A 9,593-nucleotide genomic window follows, 5' to 3' on the forward strand; every position below is an offset into this window, starting at 1 on the left:
TGGTCCAGGTCTCACGCGGCTGTCCGGGGTCCAGGTCTCACGCGGCTGTCCGGGGTCCAGGTCTCACGCGGCTGTCCGGGGTCCAGGTCTCACGCGGCTGTCCGGGGTCCAGGTCTCACGCGGCTGTCCGGGGTCCAGGTCTCACGCGGCTGTCCGGGGTCCAGGTCTCACGCGGCTGTCCGGGGTCCAGGTCTCACGCGGCTGTCCGGGGTCCAGGTCTCACGCGGCTGTCCGGGGTCCAGGTCTCACGCGGCTGTCCGGGGTCCAGGTCTCACGCGGCTGTCCGGGGTCCAGGTCTCACGCGGCTGTCCGGGGTCCAGGTCTCACGCGGCTGTCCGGGGTCCAGGTCTCACACGGCTGTCCGGGGTTTGAGTTCCAGCTTTAGGGCAGCACAACGGGCACATGTGCCCAGGGCCCTGACCAGAGTCAGGGTTGGAGGAAAAGGAGTAGTGCAATGACCAGGCCCAGTTGAGGTTCTCTCACTCTCTCTCTCTCTCTCTCTCACATGCACCATCCCTAGCATTAACAGAAGGTGTGGGGGCGAGGTATTTCTATATAAATACTTCTGGAGAATTGCCTAAATTTTAGAAGAAAAAAATCAAATCTGAATATACAAAATTCTAATAATTTGTAACAATTAATTAGTCATTTTAAATAAAAGTCACTCATATCTATTTTTAAACTTATAATTTGGTATTATTTTTATTGAAAAGGGGCCCAAAAAGTTAAAGCTTTGGCTCCACAAAACCTGAATCTGTTCCAGTCTGCCTCCATTGCCTTTCTTCTGCTAACTATACCTCGATTTGCTTTTGTAGAAAGGCCCCTCACCCCAGTCCCACTCACATGATCTAGATATAGCCAATCAGGAAGACAGCAATTGGTACAGGAATAAACATGTGATCCACTTTGGGCTAACAAGAATCAGAGCCAGAGCTTTTGCTGCATCTTCATACCAGGGCTACAAAGTTCTAGGAATGCATGTCTGACATTTCCAACAGCCCTCTCGCTTCTGTAAGAGGAAGCTACCTGCCAATAAGCGAGAACAGAAAGATACAAGGAAGCCTAATGGGACCAGGAGATGGAGTAAGAGTTATGTCGTTGGACTACCAGGTGGTTGACTGTGGTTTGGGAAACTCATGCCGGGCATATGTACATGTGTGCAAGTGTGCCCAAAATCCCGAGAGAAGAATGGAGGAGAAGGGACTGCAGCATGGCCATACCCATGGGGGGTGATTTCTCACTCTCTATCTCTGTCTTTCTAGCGAACACACATCCTGTAGAAAATAAATCTCTCTCTCAAAAAAAGCCTAATTCTTGGGCCAGCATAGTTCATAGTTGTTATGTGGCTTATGTGGCTGGACTCCCACATAGACAGCCACAGTTTGAGCCCTGGACCCACAACTCATGCCAGGTGTGTGTGTGTGACCAAGATCCCAGGAGGAAAATGGAAGAGAGGAGATTGTGGCAAGGCCATTCCCCATGGGGGATGATTTCTCACTTTCCTTCTTGCTGTCTCTGTCTCTGTCTCTCTCTCTCTCTCTCTGGTGGGTGCATACACCCTAAGGCAAAAATCTCTTTTAAAAAAAAAGCTAAATCTCATAATGTCATTTTGTGACTTTGAAACAGCTGTACTGAAGCTGATACATGTAACCTTGAGTTTTTCAGATAGACAAGTCAAATAAAGCCCTCTTTTTTTGCTTAAGCTAGTTTGAATTAGGTTTCTGACACTTGCAACTGAGAGTCTTGACTAAGATAGGTCCCGTCACGCTAGGAAAATATAGCTGCTGGCCTAGCTACGGTAGTGTACACTAGACGCTGCTTCTTGGTAGGCTGGTACCACATGGGAAGCCCAAGTTTAATTTGGGGCCACCCTAAAAGGTTGAGAGTGATGGTATGCACCTGTGACCCCCACTAATCTGGAGGCTAAGGTAGGAGGATTATGACATAATGAGACTTTCTCTAAAAATAAAAAACACCGAGAGAGCGGGTCGTCTGACTTCTGAGTGGTTACTCTATATTCCCAAGTGACAAAAGAGATCATTAAAAATGGGTGATGTTGAGAAAGGCAAGAAGATTTCTGTTCAGAAGTGTGCCCAGTGCCACACCATGGAAAAGGGAGGCAAGCACAAGACTGGCCCAAATCTCCATGGTCTATTTGGGCAGAAGACAGGTCAGGCCCCTGGATTCTCTTGCACAGATGCCAACAAGAACACAGGCATTGCCTGGGAGAAGGTACACTGATGGAGGATTTGGAGAATCCCAAGAAGCACATCCCTGGAACAAAAATGATCTTCGCTGGCATTAAAAAGAAGTCAGAAAGAGCAGAGTTGATAGCTTATCTTTAAAAAGTTACTAATGAGTAATGGGTGGCCACTGCCTTATTTATGACAAAACAGAAATGTCTCACCCTTTTTATGTGTACCATATTTTAATTGATCTCCTACACCAGAACTCAGATCATGAATGGCTGACAGGTTACTTTCATTGGACAATCCTGATTTAAATAAGACTGGCTTGTGGTTAAATTAATATTGTTTTTTTTTAATTTGATAGTAATTTCAGTTCAGTAAGTGCTATCACTATTTTTGCCCTTTCTAAAGATATATTTAGTAATTCATTAGTGATGCTCATATTTCTACAAAGATGGTGAATGCCATCTCAAAGCCTACTGGAGATTAGCTTTATTTAGGCGTATATGTAACTGGTTATATGAATATATAAATGCTGGTGAAATACCTTCACTTCTCAAAACTAAAAAAATAAAAAATAAATAAATAAAAAATAAATAAACAAACACCACATACACACACAAAGAAAAAGCAAAAATATATGTTATTAAAATTTTAGTTCAGAAGATGGTACTTTAGTACCATCTAATAGTTATAATAGTACCTCCTAATAGTTATAATAACAGATAACACTGATCACTCCTAATATGAGCTTTATGCTTAATTTACCCATTGTATCTTAAAAGCAATTTTAGGAGGTACATGCTAATATCATTATACACACTACTAAAAAGGACATTGAAAGTACACAGAACTTAAGTAACTTATCCAATTAGTTGCACTCCAGTTTTAGACCTTCAATTCCTCTTCCATTGTGCTGCTTAAGCTAACTGATACAGAGGTTACTAACATTATTTTAAGGAGCACCTTTAAGATCAGCTGTTGCTAACGTATGGGTCAGATACCTTAAGGACAAAGGCCAGGAGAGGGCAATATGGTCCGACTCTCTCTGAACCAGGTAAGAGCGGCAGGTACCAGGAATGTGATAGACCCTTCACTCATAAATGTATACTACTCCCCCTTCTCTTGTTCATTAAGTCCCTAATGGGTCTCTCTCATGTTCCCCTCGATCCTCTTTCTCTCCATTCATGCCACAACGACATAGCCCCTGCTATCAGTACTGACACTTTCCATTTGTAGCTCATCTGTCATCCACACCCCTTCTTATGTGTCAACGATATTGATAAGAAACTCCAACAATTTCCACTTCACTAGTTTTCATGCTGAAGGTGGGACAGTGAACTGAGGGCTTCTAATCTGCCTTAAACCACCCCCATTATACCTCCACACTGGATAACCTCACTCTCAGTGTCTCACAATTCCTTCTTATGCCTCTTCTAGATTGACTCTTAGGACTGCATCTGGGCTCCAGCCTGATACATTTACAAAGATTGAAAGCTTGGTTCCCCCTCCACCCAGAAACCTCTACCAAAAAGAAAGAAAAAACCCTAAATTCATCCAGTATCCATAGGGAGCCAGTGAAAGATCTTAAGGAGGAAGTAACAGATGACATTTGTATTTAAGAAAGATCACATGGACAAATGTCACTCTCTTGTAGTAATCATACACTTCCTTCCAGCCCTGTTCTTTTGATTTGAGGTTCTTTAGGTTAATCCAACTTTTAGCTTCCATGATTGCTACTGGTAGTGTTTTCTCCAAACCAAATGTTACAGACCTGAAGCCATCATGACCCAATCCTTTTCAGTGAGGATTTCATTTTTCAGTAAACACGTTATTGAGCACCTACTAGGCACTAAGGATTCCAAGATGAGTATGGCACATTCTGTTATTTTAAAAAGTTCCAGAGTATTGAAGGAGGATATATGGACACAAAGCCAGTAGTTCCCCAAGAGTAACAGCATCACAACAGAGGGAGAAGCCAACTTATTGAGGGAAAAGGGGGCTCATTAATGCAGGATTGCCAACGGGTAGAAAAAGTGTTCTTGAGGTATCAGTAGAAATTACCAGGTAGGGAAGAGCATTCTGGGCAGGTGAAACAGCATGTTCAAGGCTAGAAAAGGAAGAAAGGACAGGATTTGTGTGGAATAGCAAGAATTTTGGTGTGGCTCTGGCACAGTCTTGAGGGAGAGTAATGAGAAATGAATCTATTAAAAGAGTAGGTAGAGACCAGCTTGCAAAGTCTTTGTGTACTGCGTTAAGAAATCCTAAATTTGGGTCAGCAGATGGCATAGCGGTTATGTCACTAGACTCCCACATGGTTGACTGTGGTTTGAGCTCCAGACCTGGTGGCTTGAAACTCACTGGGCATGTGTGTGTGCATGCCCAAGATCTCAGGAGGAGAATGGAGGAGAAGAGATTGAAATTGAAAGAAAAGATTGAGAAGAGATTATGGCCATCCCCACTGGGGGGGGGGGGTTGATTTCTCACTTTCTCTCTCAGTGTCTCTGTATCTTTCTGGTGAGAGCATGTACCCTAAGGCAAAAACCTCTACCAAAAAGAAAGAAAGAAACCCTAAATTCATCCAGTATCCATAGGGAGTCAATGAAAAATTGTAAGCAGGACAAGGGCAAAGAACAACCATGTGAAGATGGAGGCAGAGACTCAAGTTCCATGATAATAAGCGAAAGAACGCCTAGAGACAACAGAAACTGGATGAGGCAAGAAAGTCTTCAGAAGGACCATATCCTTGCCAATATCTTGATTTCAGACTTCTAGTCTTCAGAATAGAGAGAAAATAGATTTCTATTTTTATTTTTTAAAGGTTTTTGCCATAAGACACACACTTACCAGAGACAGCAAGAGGTAAAGTGAAAAATCACCCCCCAAGAAGAGAGGGCCACACCACTAACTCTCCGTTCTCTTCCTGGGATTTTGGACACACATGCAGCTGTGCCAACATGAGTGTCAAGCCTCCAGGTCCATGGGGGAGTCCAGGGCCCCAACCATTACACTACCCACTGGCCCGGATTTCTATTATTTTAAGCCAACAGATTTGGGGTAATTTGTTGTAGCATCCCTAGAAAATGAATAATACACCTTCTTTCAAATAAGTTATGCTTAACTATCACTTTTCAGAGACAAGAATACAAAATGCTGTATTATCATGTAATGTAAATGACTTGGATAAGATAACTTTATCACCCTGAGACAGTTTTTTCACCTAATCACATTCTCACAAGATGACTAAATGAGATAAAATAAAACTACCCAGCCGATGATTGGCAAAAAGCAGGTGCTTAAAGAGTGTCCATTTGAGAAAAGAACACAACACGTAACTGCACAAACATCGTTAAACAAGGCCTCCCAGGAGAGAGCTGGGGTAATTAACATGCAAAGCCGTGGCCTGTGTCAGAATCTCTTTTGCATATAACCACTGCACCTATCTGGTATCAGCTCTTTTTTCTCACCAACTAACCACTGTCCTCTCCCCAACCTACTCTACTTCCTGTTTACGTAGATTGCAGCTTCCTGGCCAAGGAAACAACCATTTCAGCCAGACTGCTTTTCCTTTGGACCCATGCCAAAATATCTTCTTCATATTCTTTCTCTCATTCTGCTTTCTTCTTAGAGTTGAAACCATCCCATTAACGATGAAAAAAACTCCTGCCCTGAGCTACCCCAGCTAGGCATCTGTCCTCCTCCTGAGTATTACATTGAATCAGATTATATTGTTATTATGAATAATAACATACGGATACATGGGGGGGAAATCTGTCCATTTGGGCTTGTCCCCTGCCTCTAAGCTATTGAAGCTGATGCTTTTTCATTCAATTGTCCTAGTCAGGATGCCTGCCCTCAGTCTCAGGCTCAGCCCTGTCCTGCTTATATGAAGCAGTCCTGGCCAAGGTCAGCAGGATAGCAATAAATTAATCTTGGCTGGAACACCTGATTGAGAGGTGCTAAAATGATGTAATTTGTAGTTCTCAGTATAAGGCAGATATTCAAATCATCTGAGAGGCTCTTACAAACAAGCAAACAAACAAACATTTGGAACTTGAGGCTAGGTGTAGGCATTTTGAAAAATATCCCTAAGTGACAATGATTTTTCCCACAACTCCACACTTATCATCCTTAATAATATTAATATTAAGGATGATAATATTAGGTCATCAGAAAAGTAATGATGTATTTTTCTGTGTGTTCTAAGCAAAAATGTGTCATGATTTTTCTGACATTTCAATAGATAAGAACATGGTTTTGCTCTCTCTTTCTGGCTTGGCTGAATAGAAGGCGCCATCATGGAAGTTGACATCCACCACAACAAGGACTGAAAGGTTCAATGCAAGGAGCCCAAGAGCCAGGACATTTACCTGAGGCTGTTGGTCAAGCTATACCAGTTTCTGGCCAGACGGACCAACTCTGCCTTCAGCCAAGCTGTGCTGAAGACGTTGCTCATGAGTTGTACCAACCAGCCTCCTCTGTCCCTTTCCAGGATGTTCTGCAAGATGAAGCTTCCCAACCAGGAAAACCAAACAGGTGTGGTCGTGGGGACCATCACAGATGTGCACATTCAGGAGGTGCCCAAGCTGAAGGTGTGCGCGCTGAGTGTGACCAGCCCGGCCCGCAACCTCAAGACTGGGGGCAAGATCCTCATCTTCAAAGATGCCTGATTTAGTGATTTGAAGATGACACAGTTAGAGGAGATGTTTACAGTGTAACAGTAGAAGTGGGTAGCAGAGATGGAATGGAAGCAAAGACCGTCAATGGAGAAGTAGTATGTTTTTGTTTGTATGTTTTGTTTTTAGATTTTTGCCATAGGGTACATACACTCACCAAAAAGACAGAGAGAATGAAAGTGAGAAATCAACTCCTGAGGGGATGTCCATGCCACAATCCCTTCTTTTCTGGGTTTTTGTGCATGCATGCACACATAGCCCAGCATGATTTTCAAGCCACCAAATCTAGGACTTGAACCGTGGTCGGCCATGTGGGAGTACATGAGATAATGATAGGGTCCTGCAGGTGACTTGGTGGTTAGGGTGCCAGACTCCCACATGGCCAACTGCAGTTTGAGTTCCAAACTTGGCAGTTTGAAAATCACACCAGATGCGTGTGTGTGTACCCAGAATCCCAGAAGGAGAATGGAGAAGGGATTGTGACGTGGCCTTTCTCCCTGTGGCATGATTTCTTATTTTCTCTTTCACTATCTCTTTCTGGAGAGCACATGCTCCCTATAGCAAAAACCATTTTAAAAAATACCAAAATGGAGATAATGATAATAGTGACCTATCTTATAGGCCCGTCATGGAATCAAATGAGTTAATATACAACATGTTGATTTCTTAGAACCATGACTGGCATGTAGCAAGTGTTAGCTCTTTTCTTATTTTTATAAGAGATGAGAAGGTCAAGGAACTGAGGGGCCAATTGTTAGCTGGACATTGATGTTATTTGAGATGACGACAAAGTTTGAGGTAAACATGAATACCATGAGCCAGGTTCATGTCTTCATAAAAGTCTTCGTGAATGAGTGAGATGTCCAGGAGGTTAGCAGTTGAGCAATAAGAAGAGAGTGATAATAACCAAATGGCATTAGCCTTTGAGTGACTGAATCTTTCACAAGAGTTACAAAGCACTTACAGGGAGCAAAGAGGACCCAATACCATAGGCTGGCCCTGAATTGAGGAAATAAATTAAGGCCAAGAGGCAAAGAGAACAGTCAAAGAAGATGCTGAGACTGTAGGAGAGTTTTTTTGGTTAAGGAATGCTGTGGTTTGTGTCCCAAAAAAATGTATGTGTTGAGATTTGGTTGTGAAGGTATTAAGAGGAAGCTTAATACCTTCATGGTGTCAAAGGAGGGGCCCTTGGGTGTGATTAAGTGATTAGAGCAGGCCACTTAAGATGGACTGCTGGAGGGTTTATAAGGAGAAGGAGTGAGACCAGGAGACAAAGGTGGATGGATAAACACACAAAGATGTCAGCTCCTATTCTCTCATAATGTGACATCCTGCACAACCTTGGGACTCCACCACCAGGAAGACCCTTACCAGAGTGGGCTCTGGACTCTGGACCTCCAAGCTATAAACTGAAGAAACTTCTATTTTCATAAATCACCCAGTCTCAGGTATTTTCTGTTATTAACAATGGAACTGACTACAAGGAATGACAGTCCAGAAGGCGTGGTAAAAGTCTGAAAGGTGGACAAAGGAGGGAGATAAAAGTACATTTGCTAAACATCACAGTAAATTCGATGGGCAGTAAAGGTGTAGACCGGCACTCTCCACAGGAATTTCGGTGGTGATGACAATGTTCTATATGTGCATTGTCCAACATGGTCGGCATTAGCCCCACATGCTACTGAGCCCTTGAAAATGAAGTCGGTCTGGGTCATATTCCTAAATAATCGCTGAGGTATTTTGTTAAGATGCAGGATCCTCATCTCCTTCATCTGAATTAGAATCTTGGCAATTTGGTCCAGGACTATCCCCCTGAGATCTTCAAGTAACACATGTATAGCCAGTTTTAAGAACTGCTGCAGGATTTAAGAAGGTTGAGGATAAAGGTTATCCTTATGGGTCAAATCTGGGAAGGGTTATCAAACAAGATCTTATCCAGAAGGATATAAACTTATTTTATTTCAAGTGACATGGATCAAACTGATAATATAGATGTTTGGCTTGGTTAATGTAAGAAAATGTATAACTAAGAGAACATAACCAAGCCAGCCCATGGCCTGGTGGTTAAGGCAGCTGGATCCCACATGACTGACTGTAGGGTTCAAGTCCCAGGCCAGGAAGCTTAGAAATGGAAGAGAAGGGATTGTGGTATGAGCATTTTCCATGAGAGGTGCTTTTTCACCTTCTCTCTCTCTCTCCTTCTCTCTCTCTCTCTCTCTCAAAAGAAATGCATGAATAAACTTAATAAATCCAACGTCAGAAGCAGGTAAATCCAGGAACAGGGCAGAAGACAGAGTTGAGGCAGGACTGTGCAAAAGGTACAGGATTTCTTTTTTTTTTTTCTTTTTTTTGGAGAGGTCTTTGCTATAGGGCGCGTGCGCTCACCAGACAGACAGAGAGAGACAGAGAGACAGAAAGCGAGAAATCACCCCCCAGGGGGGATGGTCATGCTGCAATCCCTTCTCCTCCATTCTCCTCTCAGGATCCTGGGCACACACGCACATGCGCCCGGCGTGAGTTTTAAGCTACTGGGTCCGGGACGCGAACTGCAGTCGACTATGTGGGAGTCCAGCGACATAGCCATTACGCTAACTGCTGGTTCCCAAGGTACAGGATTTCTAAGCACAGTTCTAGGTTACCTTGGGCCCCCTCTCAGTGTAAGGTAGAAGTGAGGGGATAAAAAGTATACCCTGCATATTGAAGCGCACTGGTGTGCATGCAAATGTGT

The 9,593-nt window shown here is 43.3% G+C and overlaps 1 pseudogene; it reads left to right on the forward strand.

Moving 5' to 3' along the window:
• The first annotated feature begins 6,487 nt into the window (after positions 1-6,487).
• LOC102495922 (60S ribosomal protein L18 pseudogene) lies at positions 6,488-6,934 on the forward strand (annotated as a pseudogene).
• The last annotated feature ends 2,659 nt before the right edge of the window (positions 6,935-9,593 follow it).

The sequence above is a fragment of the Tupaia chinensis genome, unplaced genomic scaffold (assembly GCF_000334495.1).
Source record: "Tupaia chinensis unplaced genomic scaffold, TupChi_1.0 Scaffold000077_1, whole genome shotgun sequence".
Classification (NCBI taxonomy): domain Eukaryota; kingdom Metazoa; phylum Chordata; class Mammalia; order Scandentia; family Tupaiidae; genus Tupaia; species Tupaia belangeri.